Source organism: Coptis chinensis, chromosome 4 (assembly GCF_015680905.1).
Source record: "Coptis chinensis isolate HL-2020 chromosome 4, ASM1568090v1, whole genome shotgun sequence".
Lineage (NCBI taxonomy): Eukaryota > Viridiplantae > Streptophyta > Magnoliopsida > Ranunculales > Ranunculaceae > Coptis > Coptis chinensis.
The window spans coordinates 50,536,252-50,558,237 of NC_141459.1; the positions used below are offsets into that span (position 1 = coordinate 50,536,252).

Below are 21,986 nucleotides of genomic sequence, written 5' to 3' on the forward strand. Positions count from 1 at the left end.
TGAACTGCTTCGCAGAATAATATGGTTTCTCCTAATCCCTAATTACACATGGCATTTCTACCAATTCATAACTAGTATGTGAACGATTAAACCCATTCTCATGGAACTAATCGTTTCTAGATTGGAAAGGAAATTACGACGACTCTACGATAATCGGAGTCAAGCTTTCATCAAGGCTTCTCAACCCCCTCAATGGAGGTTTAGCCGAGAATCATTACGCAATCATTTCCGATTAAATTAAAACTAAACATAATACAAAGAATTGAAATTTACTAATCTAAATTAAACAATAATTAAAATCTAATTAATAACTAAGAATTGAATAACAAGTAATAAATGAAATCAGGTCTAACACAATGTAAATGACAAGAATCGAAATTGACAAGTAGCTATTTTATTTATCAAACTAATTAAGAACAATTGATTCTAAGAGTTTAATCTAAAACAAGAACTGAATTGAAGCTAAACTAAATTAAAAACACTTAAATCTAGATCTAGAAGCTATTCTAATGGCTACTTTCTATTCTAAGCTACCTTTATTTTCTAACCTAACTATCTACCATTAACAAAGAGCTAAGCTTTTGTTTTTATACTTTCAGATCCAAAAATCGTGCATGGGCTTGGAGCCATGTTTTGGACCAGAGAATGAGGCCCAAAACCCAATTCTTTCAGTCCAAAAAGGCCTCTTCATCTGCAGTTGGCTTCAACAGACTTTTAGTCCACTTCTGCTCCTCTGATTGGGTCAATTCTTGGACCATTGGAAATCTCTTTCCGAGCCGGTCGTTTTGACATAAGGTAGGCCCCATTCCGAGGTCTGAGTCCAAAGATACGGCCTTCGAAGTTCTGGCGACTTGTGTCTTTGTTTTACGCCGTCGACTTTTCAGCTTTTGATCGGGCTTTAGAAAGGCTTTGTCTTCTTGAATCTTGGCCTTTAGTCACGGAACTCCTTAGTAACCGACCTTTGCTCCTTTATCTCGCTAAAGTGGCACATTTCTGCACATAATGGACTTTAAAGCCTGAAATGCATAAAACACGTGTCGATGTTAACTCTTAATTATTACTCACATAATTGGGTCTAAAAGTATGATCTATTCTGAGGTTAAAACTACAGTTTTGGGCTCTTATCAAACCACCCCCAAACAGCATTTTGCTTGTCCTCAAGCAAAGATGAGAAATTAGAATAAGTGACCAAAAAATGGAGTTCTAACTACTCTCGTTTCGCTGAGTGCGATTGCATTAACCATATGCAACAAGGCCTTAAACCACCAGGAATTCCCTAGTGGACGAGTTATAGCCTCGTGAGAATTTTCTAGTGAAGGTACTCACAAACTTCATCTATACTACAACGACTAAGAAATAAAACTATTGTTTCCTTATCCATGCTCTAAATTAACTATTCCTCTCACTAGCAATGCATATAGAGTAATCAAGTCGAAACCTAAGCTAATATATGCATAATAATCAATCATCTACAATAAACATATATACAATGAGTAATATTATGAAATGCCTAGCAGGTTCATTTCTGAAACTCGGGATAGCGTCCTTAAGTAGGTTCTCACAAATTAGTCAAGATACAACACTCTGATTTTTCCACTCAAGTTCCATTTACTCCAATTGTCGGTGGGCACTTTTTACCTTACAATCTCAATGACAACAAGGAAGCCGGAATCGATCAAACACATCTGCCACTTACTATCACACTAACCTATTCCTAATTGAGCTAGAGGTCTTTATTAGGTGTTGCGGGGATTAGGAGATGGTTTAAGAAGGAAAGAAATGGATATTCAAAAGGGACAAGTCTGAGATAATAGAGTCTTCATATTATGTAACTTAGAAAAACCCCAAGTTTTTTCTTTTGCTTCTATACTTTGTTTCCATCCTTAGCCATATTTTTCTTTTTTTCTTTTCTTTGGCTTTTGACTCCTTTTATTCTATTTTTGGAGTTTTTATTTATTTCTATTTTTTCTTTTCCTTGGATGGAAGCTTCTTTTCTTTTAAAAGCAACTAACTAATTTTTGTTTACCGTGGTTTTCTCTTCTTCTTTCTTCACTCATTCTATTCTCAGACTTATTCTAGATTGGGTAAGTTGATTTTTTTTTTTATTTTGTTTTGTTTTTGTAACAAGGTAAAGGAATTGTGGTTTATGGAAGGCTAAAGAAAGGTTCAGAGGGGCGACTAGCGGAAAATAATTCATAGGTTTGAATTTTTGGCTATATCGATCCAAAGAGAGCCTAAATTCTCGCTTAGGATATGGTTTAGTGATCAAGCAAGTGGACGTGTGATATCTCTATCCGGATTTTACTTCTCCCTTGTGTCATTTCTCAAATGTTTCGCTCATATAAGGCTTTAGGCTATATTCTCACAGGATTTGTAGAATAAGTACTCTAGCCTAGATTTCAGAAACTTCATCGCTAACAATCATCGATACTCATGTAATATATTTATAGATAGATGCAAAGATTATTACCTACATATTAACCTAAGTTTATAAAAATTATTCTGATGCAAAAGCTACGTGAGACTTCTAGATTGTTAAGAGCATAGAGAAAGAAAACAATACCACTATTCCTAAGTGTATAGCATAACTTATTTATTTATATTTTTGAATTTTTGAAATTTTAACTAGAAAACAAATGCATATTATACATATCTATATCCTAACAGATGCCTTAATTACATGTGTTTCTATGCCCCCCAAACAAGAAGCATGCTTTGTCCTCAAAGCATATAAATAAAGAGGGTAGGAAAATTACCATTGAAGCGGGTGAAATTCAGGAACATCTGCAAAACAAAGTTAGAACGTACTAATATAGGAAATAAAAACTGACTCAACTCTATAAGAGTTCTACCCATTATGGGGTAACAAGAATGAAATTGCTTGGGACATAAGCAGACACTAAATAGAATGAAAACTGACCTTATCTCCCGCATTACTCATCATCTTCCTCATCCTCTTCTTCTATAAAGAAGTGAGGTTCCTTCGCGTCCTGCCATGCCATGATAATTTGCCAGGCTTCCCGCCATTTATCATCTATTATTACTAACCTATTAAGAGTCACTTGGTCTGACGAGGTGTAGGGTGCAACCTGATGAGGTTGTATCCTCCACCCTTGCCAAGTCATTGCACGAAAAGATCGAATAATACTATTGGTGGGTCATACAGTGTCGACCGTAATCTAATCCGTGAAACGTGTACAAAAAATAGGAAAGAAACATAGCATAATACGGGAAATTAGAACAGGCATAAGAAGGTACTTATGCCTCATGCTATGGGATCGAGCTAAACTAGACATCAAGGTTCGGGGAAGGTCATGACACATACGTCCCGTGGCTAAAGCAAGGAAGACGCAAGTGGTGGCATCATTCACGGAAAGAAAACGCCATTCCCCAAAATGTTTAGCATGATCCAAAACATAACAATTCCTATGTTCATGGACATGCTACCAAAGGCGACGTTATATTCCCCTTGGTCCTCGATCACGAAAAATGCCCGGCGCCATACGACTCATGCAAAACTTCGTAAGTGTAGACATACATATTATCTACCCAATAGCACCATGGGTCTTGTATTTCAGCAGGGCATAGCAAGTCCAAGAACAAATGCTAGCAAGAACCTGGTAATTTCCATTGGTTCATTATCAATGTTGATGGAGAACACTTGTTCTCCATCTGGTCTTTCAATGAAAATGCAGTTATCGTAAAAATAAGATGCTAGTGTTGGAGAATAAAGTGCATCAGGTCTTACCATAAGCGGCTCCCAGCCAACGTATGTGATCGCCTCGCGAAACCAAGCACCATAAGTAGTGCTTTGGAACAAATCTTCGAAAGACTGTTCCGGTATCAATGTTGGAGATGTCATCTCAAAATTACGCTCTGGAATAGCTGCGAATGATCCGGAAACTACCCGCAGAAAACTGGAATTTTTCAGGTCCACGGAAGTCGGTATGCGAAAAGCTCTCTTAGAAGCCTTGAGCGCTCTGAAGATTTGAAATTCCATCGTTTGGCGGTCGCTCACTTTTTAGCGACCGCCTCGACAAAAATCTGAAAAAAAATTGCAGAGGCGAAAGTGCGCTCCTCTAGAAGCCTGAAAAGCTCGGAGTTGCTGAAACTCGGAAAATGAGCCGAAACGTGGGAATCGTGGGAGTGAAAGGTGAGTGATGGAGGTTAGGTGTAGTGTGAGTTGTGAGTGTAGAATGTATGAAGTTTATATAGGTTTTAAGTTGCTAAACTAGATCGAGAAGTTGCCAAAAGGTTTTTACGGCAGTTTCCGAAAATACCAAAATTTCCAAACCCGAAAATGGAAACAACTCATTGTCTTGATTCTAAAACAAACCTAGTATCTTTTAGGTTGAATTTATGGTAGAATCTACCTATTTAATCGAGATTTCATCCTACCATGATACTTATTCATAGATATGCCTAAACGGCCATATTTTCACCTTGACTCCGCAATAAATTCTAAGACGAGGGTCATATAAAAATCATGCTGGAATAGATAAAACCACCCCCAAACAATTTAGGAAGGTGGGATCAATATTAAACAACCACGCATAATGAAAATAACTGCATTATATTAAAATTTTCATTCGAAGTACATTTCACTACAAAATTCAAATTACGGAAATAAAACTTACATTAAAATAAATGGAAATAATGAAACTACAAATAAAAATAGAAATATCAAATGATACTATCCCTAATCACTCCGGTACTGGTAGCAGAGGGCACACGGTCCGGGGATGGCTCCTGAGCTCCCGATGGGCCAGCACCATTAGATCTTTTCGGCGGCGGCGCCGCGTGCCTCTCGATGGTGTGTCCTCAGAAGGAGAATCCCCGTGAGGTGGGAATCGTGCAAGCATGTCGGCTCGGAACTGATGCTGAGCTTCTAGCTCGGCCCTCATCTATTCCCACCTCTCATCCTCTCTCTGGGTACGGATCTCGAAGTTATGATGGATAGTTGCCTGTCGAGTCCGGAGGTCTTCGCAGATAGTGTTGAGCGAACGCATGCCACAATGAATTACGGCCATGCGTTCTGCATCTAACCAACACTTCTCCAGGGCATCCGCATCAAAACAAGTCAAGTCCTCCTCATCCTCCGAGGCATTCTCATTTCCCCCATCCTCCTCGGCATTCTCATTTCCCCCATCCTCCTCGTCCTCTACCCTATCCTCAGGCAACCTCCAAACTCTTTGGACACACTCCTTATAGATGCGAGGATTTCGGTGTAGGGTGATGTAAGACCTATCAGACGCCTGAGCTGCTCTCAACTTCAGCATGATCTTGGTTATCAACATAGGGAGAGGTGCAACAGACTTCCCTACTCCCCTAATCATGCTAAGCAAAAACTCCAAGATACAGAACTCGTACTTCTGCTCCTAGAGTATCCATAAAATGTGGAGGCAGTTCAGACCGATGTCGCTGACCTTCTCCTTCCCCAAGACGTTCCGACCAATCCACTGAGCTGCAGCCAGCTTGTTGGTTCTTAGAGATGCCTGGCGAACACAATGCGATCTCGCATTGTAGTTCCCTTCGGTAACTGTCACGTTCATCAGTGGCTCTACCCCATTATATTGGGACTCCTGCAACGTGACATCCAGATGGATTCTAGGCGGAATGCCTAGAATCTCCGCCAACAACCCAGTAGTTACTTCCTTTCTCCTCTTCGCCACCATTACAAAAATTCTAGTCCCCTCTACCTCCTTCGTGTTGTAAAACCGTCGGACTAAGTCTTCGTGGTAAAAGGCTTCAGTCGAGTATCACAAGCTATTCCAGTCTCTACTGATCATTTCGTCACCGTAAAACGGCGCGAAGTGGTCGCCAGTAAAAGCTTGCTCCGGCAAAATTCGACGTTGTTGAGCCATTTTAGTGTTTGGAATGTAGTGGGGGTTTAAATGGGATGTGGTGGTGGAATTTGAATCGACAGACTGAAGCAAACCGTGGTGGTGGCGCGACGGTGGCGCGATAGTTTAAAAAATTTGAATTTTTCGGTGGTATTTGGTTATTTAATTTGGTGGAGGTGGTGGTGGAAAGCTTTTAGATTAGATTGGAAGTAGATTTGAACTGTGGGCGTGGGTTAATTTGGTTTTATTTTTATTTTATTTTATTTTTAGGTTTTTGGAGCTTTGGTGGGCGTTAATGGCAGTTTTGAGAAGATGAACGCGACTGTTGGGCAAAGGTAAGAAAGTGGCGGAGTTGGTGGTGTGAAGTTTGGGCCCAAGCCCAATTCGAAATTTTTGAATTTTTCGATTTTTCGCGAAACTTCAAATCAAAATTGCCGCTTCGTTACTGGTCCGATTTTTTGTGAATGAGATATGGAAATGATCAGGAGAGAATTTCCAATCTAATGATCCATAAAACACTCTATTCCGACCGTGGATGACATATAAGATAGTGGAAAACGCCTCGAAGTGCGTGCATGACGTACGTTATGCGAACAATTGAACTCTAAATTCATGGATTATGTCAACCCGAATCGTAATACAATTCAACGGCCTAAGCAACTCTAATGGGACATAAAACATTCTAGTACGGAAATACGAACACCCCACCCCCAAACAAATTTTTTACAACGAAGCTTAGAAAATTTGTTTTTTAGCAGTGGGTCTTTTAAAGTCAGATTTCCGAGACTTTCTTGATTTCTATGTTTATTTTTTTTTTTAATATATATATATATATATTGTTACTTTTTAAAAAGAAAAACAATAAACAAGAAAGACATAATTCACCCCATAGAGAAGCATGACTCAAAAATCCGAGAAAACATGCAAGAGTGGAAAACATGAATTATGTCAAACGTGGACTTAGGATCCGGTACTTACAGCCACACACTCTGTAGGGAGGGCCCGGTTGCCTTAATGGTGCACTCAGCAATATATGGAAATGAAAGAAAATGCACCAAACACAAAAGTTGAGTCGTTTATAGTCAGATACTCGAGACTTTATCTAAACATATGTATGAACATGCAGTTTATCATATATCAACAACCGAAATAGTTGTGGATCATTCCATAAATAAATATCACAGAAAACATATCCAAACACAATCAAGCACCAAGATTTCCTATGACGCAACCTAGTGAAATGAAAGCGAAGTCCTATAACCCTATTACGTAACCTAGCATGCACCTTCTTTTTCATTTTTGAACGAGTGGGTGTTCTAGTAAATAAGTGTGGAAAAGTGAATGGTTGTGGAGAATATGGTGGATATGGATAAGTTGTAGAAGGGCAGCATGTAAACAATGAGGATGTGGGTTTAGCACAAAACTCATTCATGGTGTGTGTAGGGACTGTTTCAAGTCTGAAAATGAAGGTGTCAAATGTTTTTGTCTTCTAAATTGTTTGTTTACTAGGTGGATTTAAAAAATTATGAAGCACAGAAGAAACAAAAGGATCGAGTGCAAACTCGAGATTTCTTTGAAAGGGTGGAAGGAGGGAAGTCGAGGTGTATGTTGTGCAAAGTAGTTCTTGATAGGGTGATTCATCACCTGCTCTAAGAAACTCATCGAATTCCTCATCTAGATTGGTCATATCCTCGTTACTATGATAGTCCTCTACATCTTTGAGAAAGTCATCTATCTCATCCTCATCCGTAATATGTGTATCGACTAGTGTAGGGATGGAAATGTTGGAGTCTGAACTTCCAAAGGAAAGAAATTTGGGCATATGATTATCATGGAACGTGTTGTTGAAATAATCTCGAACAAAGCTCTCGATCATGCTAACCTCTCCATCCATAGACGAATCGGGTAACTGTGTCTTTGTTTTAAAAACATTGACTTCAACAGCAAGATGGCCAAAAGACATGGACATTGAACCATCGCGGCAATTAATGAGCGCATTGGCAGTTTCCAGGAAAGGATGCCCTAAGATGATCGGGACAGAGTCGTTAACGACTTCTGTATCGAGGATGACAAAATCAGCCGGATAGTAAAAATCCTGAACTTTTACCAGAACATTTTCGACGACACCCTTAGGATACTTAATAGACCGATCAGCTAATTGCAACGACATTTTAGTGGGTTGCATCTCGTCTAGACCTATTTGTCTATACAAATAAAATGGGAGTAAGTTAACACTAGCCCCCAAGTCTAATAATGCGGTCGTCGTATAAGAATCTCCTAAGGTGCATTGTACAAATGGGATCGACCGTGGTCCTTGTACTTAACAATTCCATTATGTTCGGATAGAGTTGGGAATTGTTCTGTTAAAAATCGTCTTTTTTGGTATATTGGTCTTACGCCTAGTAGTACACAACTCCTTAAGAAACTTAGCATGGTGTGGTAGCTTTTAATAGCTTCGAGGAAAGGAAGGTTTATAGTTAGATTCTTGAAAACGTCCCTAATCTCCTCATAATTAGTATCCCTAGTTAACACGGCTAATTTTTGTGGAAACGGGTGGTTTCTTTCTATATTTAGCAATAGTATCACCTGGATGTTTAACCCCTGGCTTTACGTTTCTTAGGTTGTGTTGTAACGGGTACCTCTACGATGGTAGGCTCTTGATTCTATTTCGGTATCTTGTAAAATAGCGGTGTAGGGGCTAACTTGGTGGGTACCTATAGGCATAATTACTTTGTTATCAACACTCTGCCGAAGGAGGTGAGTGGTGATGGCCTTTAGCTCACCTACATTTTCATATTCATTACTAGTATTATCGGTTACCTCAAAGGTCTGTACTTGTTGTTTTAGGATTAGGTATTTAAGTGACATGGAAACACACCTTTGGGTTGGGCTTTATCTTGAGCCAACCGTTGGGTTAAATTATTAACCGATTGTAGAAGCCGTTGGTTAGATTGAGCCATGGTTTGGAAAAGTTTTGGCTCACTTGTATGAAGGTGTCAAGACGATCCGGTTGTGTGGTAGTAGTAATCACGGGGTGGTGTGGACTGGAACTATTTCACGTGAATTATTTATTGGTGGATTTTGATAGTTATTATTTACCGGAACGATACCTCTATTAGCATTATAATTATTATAACTACCTTGACTTTGTACTTGACCTTGTCGAGGTTGCACTTGGTTGTTATAATTATTAAAATTACCCTGACCCTGTCCGTGTCGTGGTGGAGCTTGGTTAAAACTTTGTGTTGGCCTAACATATTGATTATTGTACCCTGGAGGTGTGACGTGTTGGTTATTTCTCCAACCGAAGTTGGGATTTTGTCTCCAAGGGGCGTTAGGTTCATTATTAATGGAACAAGCCTGTTCATAGGCTATAGGACAGTGGAAGTCGGGATGCTCAGGGCTCCAACAGAAACTACATGGATTTGAATTTACATTCATGACGGGGATAGGCTTTTGTTGAACGGAAATGGCCTCTACCTTTTTAGTGAGTGATTCAATTAGAGTTTTAAGCTCGGGATCGTGTTTAATTTCAAACATACCGGCGGCCTTAACTGTATTAGAAGAACTAGCAGAGCGGTGGATATCGTCACTACCCCCCGTTGTTATTTCGCTTTAGTTTGATCCTCTAAAATTTATAAGCCTCCGGGCTCCTTTGCTTAAGAAACTACCCCATTCATTATGTCTAGGACTTCTTTATGGTGGTGTAGAAGTCCTTTGAAAAAGGCACGAACTAACGTGTCTTTAAGCTAAGTTATGATGTGGACACTCTATAAGGAGATCGGTGAAACGATTCCAAGCCTCTGAAAATGATTCATGAGGATTTTGTCGAAAAGAAATGAATCTTGGAAAGCATCTCATCCGTCTTTAGGGGTGGGTAAAATGTTCCATAAACAAATGAACAAGTTTAGCCCATGAGTCCACAATTAGGCTTTGGCAGTTAACCAAGACGCCGCCTTATCGGCTAAGGTGAAAGGGAATACCCTTAGTTTAATTTGTTCCGCACCAACCGTAGTATGGTGGAATGTTGTTAGGACTTGTTCAATCCTACGCATGTGCTGATAAGGTTTTTCATAGTCTAATCCATGAAAAACGGGTAACAAATTAAAAATATTTGGGGGGATTCGGAAATCCCCCATTGGGTCTGCTAGAACGATGCAAGATTTGGGGCAATCGCTCAAGGCTTTGTAGAAGTCAGAGAGAGGAGTCTCTTCTTCGTCGGGCATTGTGTCAGGTGATGTGTGTGAAATAGTAGCTAGAGGTGTAGTGGGTGGTATACTAGATAGACTTGTTTGTTGACGTTGTTGTGTAATTACGTTTGGTGTTTTTGTTCGGCCAGACCTTAATCCCATACAAGGCTAAAACCAAACTTAGCTAAACACATCAACACTCCAAACAATTCTGATATACTAGTATAAACCTCTAACAGGAGATGCGAGGTGTGGAAGAAAGGAATACCTGATTGCGTCCTTGCTTCGCTTATGAATAGCGTCTTGTTTACGCGTGTTCAATGTATATAACAAGTTAGAACACTAAAAAACTTGAAAAATCAAAGTTCGAATCAAAACTGTAGAAATCCGGAAAAATCTAGCTTAGTGGCGCTCGCATAGATAGAGGCGTGATGCGCTCCGTGTAACTTCAAGTTACAGATGATTTAGGGGGTCGGCTTTCGGTGTTCGAGCTTATGGGCTTAGGTATCGCTCCGTCGGCGGGTGTGCTTTCGGTGTAATTTCTCACGGGACTTTTCAACGATGAAACGGAAACCCACAGTATGAATCAAACAAGGGTGGGTGGGTGAAATGGGACTTTAAGAAAAGTACTTACACTACAAAAACAATGCGAAAGTGAAACTAAGACGGCAGCGGCGCCATTTGATAAAACATAAAATTAATAATAGTTTACCTACGAAATGAACGATAAAACTCAACACGTAAGTAAACTAAAACTATGTTATGTGCCTATATTTTATCAAAGATTCTACTCTCAATCCTATGAGATATAGTGGAGTAGAGTGATTCATTCCACTCTTAGTCCTTCCGCATGTTGTGTTCTCGATGTATAAGTACTCTTAACTCTAAAGTCTAATGAGAGATTTACGAAGTGGCAACTAGACTACGATGCAACTACCCACAAGATGCAACTAGTCGATTATCAGAACAACTATGGGAATGCTACGTTGATTCGATGATAAGGAGTTAGAGGGGGGATTGATTCCACCTTAAATCGACTTAATCATATTAACGACGAATCGTCGTAATCCGAATTTGAACTGCTTCGCAGAACAATATGGTTTCTCCTAATCCCTAATTACACATGGCATTTCTACCAATTCATAACTAGTATGTGAACGATTAAACCCATTCTCATGGTGAACTAATCGTTTCTAGATTGGAAAGGAAATTACGACGACTCTACGATAATCGGAGTCAAGCTTTCATCAAGGCTTCTCAACCCCCTCAATGGAGGTTTAGCCGAGAATCATTACTAATCATTTTCGATTAAATTAAAACTAAACATAATACAAAGAATTGAAATTTACTAATCTAAATTAAACAATAATTAAAATCTAATTAATAACTAAGAATTGAATAACAAGTAATAAATGAAATCAGGTCTAACACAATGTAAATGACAAGAATCGAAATTGACAAATAGCTATTTTATTTATCAAACTAATTAAGAATAATTGATTCTAAGAGTTTAATCTAAAACAAGAACTGGATTGAAGCTAAACTAAATTAAAAACACTTAAATCTAGATCTAGAAGCTATTCTAATGGCTACTTTCTATTCTAAGCTACCTTTATTTTCTAACCTAACTATCTACCATTAACAAAGAGCTAAGTTTTTGTTTTTATACTTTCAGATCCAAAAATCGTGCATGGGCTTGGAGCCATGTTTTGGGCCAGAGAATCAGACCCAAAACCCAATTCTTTCAGTCCAAAAAGGCCTCTTCAGCTGCAGTTGGCTTCAACAGACTTTTCGTCCACTTCTGCTCCTTTGATTGGGTCAAGGCTTGGACCATTGGAAAGCTCTTTCCGAGCCAGTCGTTTTGACATATGGTAGGCCCCATTCCGAGGTCTGAGTCCAAAGATACGACCTTCGGAAGTTCTTCTAACTTGTGTGATGTTTCTGCCCGCGTCGACTTTTCAGCTTTTGATCGGGCTTTAGAAAGGCTTTGTCTTCTTGAATCTTGTCCTTTAGTCATGGAACTCCTTAGTAACCGACCTTTACCCCTTTATCTCATTAAAGTGGCACATTTCTGCACATAATGGACTTTGAAGCCTGAAATGCATAAAAACACGTAATCAGTGTTAACTCTTAATTATTACTCACATAATTGGTCTAAAAGTATGACTGTTGCAGGGTTAAAACTACAGTTTTGGTCTCTTATCACGCGCTCACGCTCATCTACGCCTAAGGCAAGGCGCGATTTGCGCTCCACTGCATTCTCAGACACATCGATCTTTTTCAGTCCAGTATAAAAACATAAGTTTTTTTTTTCTAATTGAACTTAACCTAGCCAATACTATAATAGAGACAGAGATTGTAAGAGTGTATTCTAAGTGAGTGTCTGAGTGTTCATTCTTTGTGAGTGAATTGAGAGCTCTTGTAATTTGTTACTTTGTGTATCTAGTAAAGCTTGGAACTCGCCAGTGGAAGTAAGCACATTGCCGAACCACGTTATATCCGTGTCTTGTGGTTTGCTCTTTTTAACATAAGTCTCTTTACTTTATATGCTTGTTAGTTGATATTGAGAAGTGTTGGGATAGTACTTGGAGTGTGTTGAAGTCTTGTCTTGAAAGAAGGATCAATCCTTGTGTAGAGTTGATCTATTTGGAGTGGATAATATTGTTTTTGCTTTAGTTATTCACGACAATTGGTATCAGAGCTAGGTTTACAACCTTAGATTTTGAGTTTTGGTGAAGAACCATAGTGCTCAAAATTTGTGTAGACAAGGTGTTTGATAAAATTCCCAAGTGAAATTTTTTTTTGGGTTATTATGTGTGACTTGAAAAATGGCTCCCAAGATGTCAAATGCTAGGTAGAGAAATTTAATGGGAAGAATAACTTTCGGATTTGGCAAGTCTAAGTAAAGGACATCCTCATCCAAGAAGGTTTTCACAAGACTTTAAAGGAGATTAAATCAAAGGCGGCGAATATAAGTGATGATGATTGGGAAGAGTTCGATCTATAGGCCTCTTCATCAATCCGGTTGTGTCTTGCTAATGAGGTCATGTATAATGTGATGGGAGAAAGTATCGCCTCCGGTATTTGGCTCAAGTTAGAGTCGATATATATGACCAAGAGCATGATGAACAAGATGTACCTTAAGAAGCGTCTTTATCAGTGCATGATAGTGGATGGTTCAACGATGTAAGAGCACGTTAGTGAGTTCAGTCGACGCCTCGCAGATTATTTGAATGTTGGCATGAAGATGGATGATGAAGATTAAGCAGCATGTTTAATATTCTCTTTGCCCGAGAGCTATGAACATCTAATGACTACATTTATGAACAGAGAAGATGTTGATCTTGACGGAGTTCAAAGTGTGCTTCTTTCTTATGGTTTATGAAGAAGACACAAGTTGAGAATAACATTAATGCAGGACAAAGGCTAGTGGCAAGAGGAAGGTCATATGGAAAGGCCTCTACAAGCAATGAGAGGTTAAGGTCTAAGTCAAAGAAGTCGCTGAAACATGTGAAGTGCTACAATTGTGAAGAAAAGGGACATTACGCAAGTAATTATCCTCACCCAAAGAAAGATAACAAGAAAAATGGTAAGAAGAAAGGTAAGGCTAATGTTGAGGCAAGTTTTGCTTCAGGCTCTGAAGTGGAAGATGTAAGTCTTTATGTGTCCGCTTCGCAAGACTATATGGCGGATCGGTGGATCCTTGATTCCGGATGTTCCTACCATATGTGCCCAAATAGAAAGCAGTTTGCTTCCTATGAGAGCATTGATGGCGGTTCCGTTTTGATGGGTAATGACCATGCATGCAAGATGGTTGGGATTGGAACTATACAGGTCAAGATGCATGATGGTGTTGTGAAGACTCTAAATGATGTGAGACATGTTCCTGAGCTAAAGAAGAACCTTATTTCTCTTTGTACCTTAGATTCCAAAGGCCACAAGTTTGTGAGAGAAAATGGAGTCCTAAAGATTGTTAGTAGCTCTTTAGTTGTTATGAAGGGCCAAAGACATGGAACCTTGTATATTTTGATGGGTAGTACGGTGGCTGACAATATAGTAGTTGGTACATGTAGTGATGATTCTGAGTGCACTAAGATGTGGCATATATGTTTAGGGCATATGAGTGAACGGGGTTTGTCTGAGTTGTGCAAGCGAGGGTTCTTGAAGGACTTGAAGAAGCCAAGTATGGGGTTTTGTGAGCATTATGCCTATGGGAAGCAGTGCAGAGTCAAGTTCAGTTCAAGCAAGCACAGGACAACAGACATCCTTGATTATGTGCATACAGATGTTTGGGGACCCTCCAGAGTGGCTTCAAAAGGAGGTAACCATTATTATGTCTCATTCATTAATGATCATACTCGTTATGTGTGGGTGTATATGATGAAAATGAAAGATGAAGTATTTGAGATATTTAAGAAGTGGAAGGCAAGGGTTGAAAATTGCACATATAGGAAGGTGAAGACTCTAAGGTCTGACAATGGAACTGAGTATACCTATGGGCCTTTCCAAGAGTTTTGTGGACAACAGGGTGTTGCTAGACACTAGACAGTCAAAGGCACACCTCAGCAGAATGGGATGGCAGAGAGGATGAATATAACCTTGCTTGAAATAACGAGATGTTTGTTATCTAATGCTAGTCTAAGCAAAGAGTATTGGGCAGATGCTGTGTCCATGGCATGTTACCTGTATAATAGGTCACCAGTTCCAGTTATAGATTGCAAAATACCTTATGAGGTGTGGTCAGGTAACCCAGCTAATTATAGTGTTTTGCGAGTGTTTTTTTAGATCGACTGCTTACTACCATGTGAAGGAGAGCAAGCTATATCTTGGAGCTAAAAAGGCAATATTCTTAGGCTTCACAAATGGGGTAAAGAGATACATATTGTGGTGTCTAGAAGACCACAAGTTCCTGGTCAGCGGATATGTTACCTTTGATGAAACCTCCTTGTTTTCTTTCAGTAAGCCGGAAAAAGCTGGGCAGAATGGTAAGTCTATAGAAGTTCAAGCTACTGAGCTTGAGTTGTCTGATGTAGCAGATGACTGGTTGGTTCGTGATGAGGTACCAAATCATGGAACCACGTAGCAATAGGAAGAAGAGCATGAGCATCCGCAACTTGTAGTGGCTGACCTAGGCCAAAGAGACAAGTTAAAGAAGTGCACAAGTATGGGCACAATAAGCCGGTGAAACATTATGGTCAGGTGGATTTAGTGGCATATGCACTGAATAATGAAGATGATGAGCCAGATAACTTCAAGGAAGCTATTAGAGATGATCATTACAGAGATTGGTTGGTTACTATGCAGGAAGACTATCGGCAGTAAATGGGTGTTGATGCTAGCACTTTGCGGTGTAAAGAATTGTATTTTCTTTATCCGTTTTGGTACTACTCAACTTCCTTACTCACTATTTTTCAATTTTCTAGTTAAAGTAGGGATTCGTTCCAACCTAAAGTTTAAGATAGCATTACAATTAGAGTTTGTTCAAGGGAAACTAGTGAGAAGGATTTTTTGATGGTTTAGTAATATTCAAACTACTTAGCTTAATTATAGATATCTTGAGTTACAAATTATGTAAACATGCACCACTAAAAAGAGAAATGGAAAGATGGAAAGGTGTTGAGAGTTAAATCCACTCATGTGAAGAAAAACCTTTATTGCTTGAATCTAGTTTATTGTATCTCTAATCTTTATTGGAAATCATAGACAAATCTTAATAAAAATTAGAGTTTTGATCCCTAACAATATGTTCTAATTTTTAATATTATATTGCTAGTATGAGAAACAAAAGTAATGACTTATCTCTAAGAAATCACCTTAATTCCTAACTAGACTCTACACCAACTACCATTTTGGGGTAGGATATAAAGTAAAGTTTATTTTTCCTAAATAAATAACTAGAAATCAATAACAAAAGTTGTTCCTCACATGAGCATCATTAACCCTCCACAAAGGAAGGTTTTAGCTCATGAACATTGGACGGATAGTTTAGACTAATTTAGACTATAATGTATTAAGAACAAGAGAAGTAGAAGAGTAATCAATGTTGATTTACCTAAAATATGAAGAGTTTATTCCAGAAACTAAAGTGTTCTTAGTGTTACAAGAGAAAGATTCTAGAACTTGGAAAAAAAACATGAAAGTGAAAGTGCAAAAATGAGAAAATGAAAAGTGAATGAAAATGTGTCAAATCCCTTAACTCCCCAAATCAGCCCACACTTAAGCTTTCTCCCTTTTCCTCCAACGTGAAACCACCTCCCACATTTATTACATTTATTACATTTATTACAAACCTATCTTCAAAACCAAATCATGCCAAAATTACACTATTTTGGATAATCATGCATTTAACCACATGCAAGGTGTCCATTTGTGCTAATAATTTGGCACTTTTGTCTTGACATGCTCTATGATTGATGACTCATCTCTTCTTGTGGGCCCAAAAGGTGGGTCTATGTGTTATGTCCATTGGTAGGCCCGGACGTTGATTTCTATAAATTCTGGCCTAAGGTAGAGCTAGTTGTATTGATTATCTGGACAGCTTACTTGCTGAAGCTGGAGTCTAAGTTCAAGAGATATGAGCTTCGAAAGTTGACGCTTTTCTTCCCCTTATTTATTGAGCTTCACACAGCTGATTTGGAAGACTTTAGATATACATCGTTCCCGTGCTTTAACGCAGGTTTAACCAATATTTTCACGTCTACTGCGAAAACCTGCAAAAGTACGAAAATATAATTATTTCATGATTATTAAACACATAATTAACCAAATTGATATGTCTCTATGGGGTTTAATATTACAGTTTTGGGTGTTTATCACACTACCCCCAAACAGCACTTTGTTTGTCCTCAAGCAAAGAAGAGATATTAAAACAGATAAGTGGAAAAAAATGTGTAGTCCTAACTAATTCTCGTTTCGTAGAGTATGGTTTCATTGACCGTATGCAACAAGGCCTTAAACCACTAGGAATTCCCTAGCGGACGAGTTATAGCCTCGTGAAAGTTTTCCAGAGAAGATACTCACAAACTTCATCTATACTACAATGATTCAGTAACAAAAGCTTGTTTCCTAAATTAATCTCAGATATCTATACATCTCCCTAGCGGGGAATGAGGATTAATACCTTTGAAACTCAAGTTAATATGCATACAATAATCAAAACATTTACATATGAACATGCATGCAGTGAACCTTACATTGAAATGTACAAGCAGTGCTGTTTCTGGATCCTTTTGAGAGCGTCCCTAAATAGGTTTTCACAGGTATGTGTCGAAACACAAATTCACTCATAATTTTTCCACTCAGGTTTTGCTAACTCCAGTGTGCAGTGGGCACATGTTTCCTTACATACTCGATGACAAATAGAGGAGTCGAAGTCGATCAATCACATCTACTACTTATTATCACACCATCCTACTCCTAACTGAGCTAGAGGTCTTTATTACGTATTGTGGGGCTTAGGTGGTGGTGTAAAAGAAAATGGAAATGGAAAATAAAAAATGACAAGTATGAGAGAATAAGGTCTTCAAGATATTTACACTAGAGAAATCCTTGTTTTCTTTTCCTGCTTCTACATGAGTTTCCATACTTTGCTCTTAAGCTTTTGGAGTTTTTTTTTTTTTTTTTTTTTTTTTGCAAAAGCTTTAGAAAATCTCATTCTAACTTTCTTTTCTTTTTCTTTCCTGAGGCAAGTAACTAATTTGGGACAAGTCTTTCTCATTATTTTTCTATATTTCATCCTATTTCTCATACTCATATTCTAAGTAGGTTTATTTTATTTGGGGTTAATAGATGGATAAATAATTTTTAGTGAAAGTGAAATGGTTGATGAAAGGTTCAATGGAGTGATTAGTGGTAAAATTTGTAACAGGTATGAATTTTTGGCTATGTCGATCCAAAGACGGCCTACATTCTCGCCTAGGGTTTGGATGGTGATCAAGTAAGTAGACACATGATTTTCTCTATTCGGAAAAACTACTCCTCTGTGTCATGACTCATATATCACACATATCGAGGCTTTTTGGTTAGATTCTCACAGGATTGATAATTTAAGTAGACTAACCGTGGGTTCTAGAAACTTACTGCTATGTACAATCGATGATACTCAGTGCATGAATACTCATGAAAAGATGTAAAAACTATTGCGTATGTATTAACTTAAGTTTCTTAAAAACAAATCCTAATTCGAATGATAATGTGAGATTTCTAAATGATTTTCATCATCGAAAAGGAAACAAGACTCTGTCACTAAATACATTCACTAACAAGAAACTATAAACTATATACAACCTACAAGTTGCCTAATTTTTGCTATAGGTTCAAAGCACCCCCAAACTAAATGATGCTTAGTCCTCGAAGTATCAATAGATAAAGAAAGAAATCACCTGAGAACCATGAGCAAAATTAGGGCTAGATTGCTGGAACAAAAAGTTATTATAACATAATATATTATACAGAAATAACAAAGAACAACAATAACATAGGAAAAACCAATATAGACAATTAGATATATATACACATTAGCCATCATCAAATTTAACATCTAGTAGGTCCTGATGTTCTCGCGTCATCCCACGTGAAATGCATTTCCTTAGCATCGCGCCATTAGATAATGGCCTGCCAAATGGTGTTCCATTGTTGTTCACCCGACCCATTCAAATGTGCCAACATATTATCGGGTAGCAACGAACTTTCCTTAGGTACCGTGAAAAACGTTCTCACCATTGCCAAAACCTTAATGAATGAATTATTATGTTCGCCAGGCACATATAATCTACTTTAACCCAGTCGTTAAGAGTAGTCAAAAACTGTGGGAAATGGGTCTTCATAATTGAGCAAGCGGTTATAGGTAAAAGTATATACTGATGCCGAAAGGTGCAAGCTTTTTTCAGATTGGTGACAACACAGTTTATGATATCAAAGTATGTATGCCCTTGAGCAAGAGCATTGAATACGACATAGGCAGCATCATTAGCAGTAGAAAAATGCCAATCTTCCATGATGTTCAGCAGGATATATAACATGGCATTCCCCATGGTGATTAGCTTACCTACGAAATGAACAATGAAACTCAAAACGTAAGTAAACTAAAACTAATCTTAAGTGTCTAATTTATCAAAGATTTCTCTACTCTCAATCCCTTGAGATATAGTGGAGTAAGAGGTTCGTTTCACTCCTAGTGCTCTAGCATGGAATTGTTTTCTAATCTAATTAATCAGTCTTAAGTCAATGAGAGTTTTACGAGGGGGAATTATACTACGATGCAATATGAAATTGATTATTTTAATTTAAACTACGAATGCTATGGAAATATGATTGTTTTTTAATCTAGATAAAGGATTAGAGGGGAATTGAATCCACCTCGAATCCAACTTAATAACCTAGCATAGATTGTTGTATCTCGATTCTTACGTTCTTACGGCAAGAATTTTGAGTTCTAATCCCTAGTGTTCGTGGCATTTCTACCAAATACTAACTAGCATGTGAGGTCGTCCACCCATTCTCATGGCGAAACACGACCTTCTAGAGTGGAATAGAATCTACAAACAATTCTACACTAACAACTAAGTTTTCATCAAGGCTTCATCAACCCCTCTAATGGAGGTTTTAGCCTTGATTCATCAAACTAACATTTCCCATTGAATCTAAACTAAACATAATGTAAAGAATTGAAATTTACTTAATCAAACAATAATGACATCTAATTTAATGACTAAAATGAAATAAGAACGAGAATTGAAATTAGATCTATAAATGGAAATGACAAAAATCGAAATTGATAAAAATACTACTTTATTGATCTAATCAAATGAAGAACAAGATTCAAAGGTTTAATCTAATACAATGAATTGAAACTAATTAAACTAAGTTCTAAAACTAATTAATGGAGGCTAACTAATCTAGGTCTAACTATCTACCATTAACAAAGAGTGAAGCTTTGGTTTTTATACATTCAGATCCAAAAATCGTGCATGGGCTTGGAGCCATGTTTTGGGCCAGAGAATCAGGCCCAAAACCCAATTCTTTCAGTCCAAAAAGGCCTCTTCAGCTGCAGTTCGCTTCAACAGACTTTTCGTCCACTTCTGCTCCTCTGATTGGGTCAAGGCTAAGACCATTGGAAAGATCTTTCCGAGCCGGTCGTTTTGACATAAGGTAGGCCCAATTCTGAGGTCTGAGTCCAAAGATATGGTCTTCGAAAGTTCTGTTGACTTTGTGCACTGTTTCTGCCTGCGTGGACTTTGACTTTTCAGCTTTGACCGGGCTTTAGAAAGGCTTTGTCTTCTTGAATCTTGGCCTTTAATCACGGAACTCCTTACTAACCGACCTTTGCTCTTTTATCTCGCTAAAGTGGCACATTTCTGTACATAATGGACTTTGAAGTCTAAAATGCATAAAAACACGTAATCAGTGTTAACTCTTAATTATTACTCACATAATTGGTCTAAAAGTATGACTGTTACAGGGTTAAAACTACAGTTTTGGGCTCTTATCAGTCATGATCATGCTTGCTAAGGGAATGGTGGTTTCTGATAAATCATAAAATTGAATAGTTTACCTACGAAATGAACGATGAACTCAAAACGTAAGTAAACTAAAACTATCTTATGAGCCTATATGTTTATCAAAGTTTCTACTCTCAATTCTACCGAAATAGAGTAGAGTAACAAATTCGTTCCACTCCTAGTTCTCTAGCATGGAATGTTTTCTAATTTAATTAATCGGGTTTAAGTCTAATGCTACGATACAATATGAAATTGATTATGTTGAATTTAAACTACGAATGCTATGGAAATATGATTGTTTTTTAATCTAGATAAAGGATTAGAGGGGAATTGAATCCACCTCGAATCCAACTTAATAACCTAGCATAGATTCTTGTATCTCGATTCTTACATTCTTACAGCAAGAATTTCAAGTTCTAATCCCTAGTGTTCATGGCATTTCTACCGAATACTAACTAGCATGTGAGGTCGTCCACCCATTCTCATGGCGAATCACGACCTTCTAGAGTGGAATAGATTCTATAATGCTTCTACACTATACCACTAAGTTTTCATCAAAGCTTCATCAACCCCTCTAATGGAGGTTTTAGCCTTGAATCATTCCGCAATCATTTCCATATGAATCTAAACTAAACATAATATCAAGATTCGAAATTTACTAATATAAATTAAACAATAATTAAATTCTAATTAACAACTAAGAAATGGTAACCAACAATAATTAAAACTAGATCTAATAGATTGATATAACAAAAATCGAAATGACAAGAATAATAACTATTTTATTTATCTAATGAATGATATTCAATGATTCAAGAAATTAATCTAAAATAAGAAATGAAATTCTAAAACTAAGTTCTAAAACTCATTAATGGAGGCTAACTAATCTAATTCTAATCTAGGTCTAACTATCTACCATTAACAAAGAGTCAAGCTTTTGTTTTTATACTTTCAGATCCAAAATTCGTGCATGGGCTTGGAGCCATGTTTTGGGCCAGAGAATCAGGCCCAAAACCCAATTCTTTCAGTCCAAAAAGGCCTCTTCAGCTGTAGTTGGCTCCAACAGACCTTTCGTCTAATTTTACTCCTCTGATTCGGTTAAGGCTTAAACCATTTGAAAGCTCTTTCCGAGCCGGTCGTTTTGACATAAGGTGGGCCCAATTCCGAGGTTTGAGTCCAAAGATATGGTCTTCGGAAGTTTTGCTGACTTTGTGTGCTATTTCTGCCCGCGTTGACTTTGACTTTTCAGCTTTGACCGAGCTTTAGAAAAGCTTTGTCTTCTTGAATCTTGGCCTTTAATCACAGAACTCCTTAGCAACCAACCATTGCTCCTTCATCTAGCTAAAGTGGCACATTTCTGCACATAATGGACTTTGAAGCCTGAAATGCATAAAAACACGTAATCAGTATTAACTCTTACTTATTATTCACATAATTGGTCTAAAAGTATGATT

General features: G+C 37.9%; 1 pseudogene; it reads left to right on the forward strand.

The window, feature by feature from the left end:
* The first annotated feature begins 9,594 nt into the window (after positions 1 to 9,594).
* LOC147503865 (small nucleolar RNA R71) lies at positions 9,595 to 9,689 on the forward strand (annotated as a pseudogene).
* The last annotated feature ends 12,297 nt before the right edge of the window (positions 9,690 to 21,986 follow it).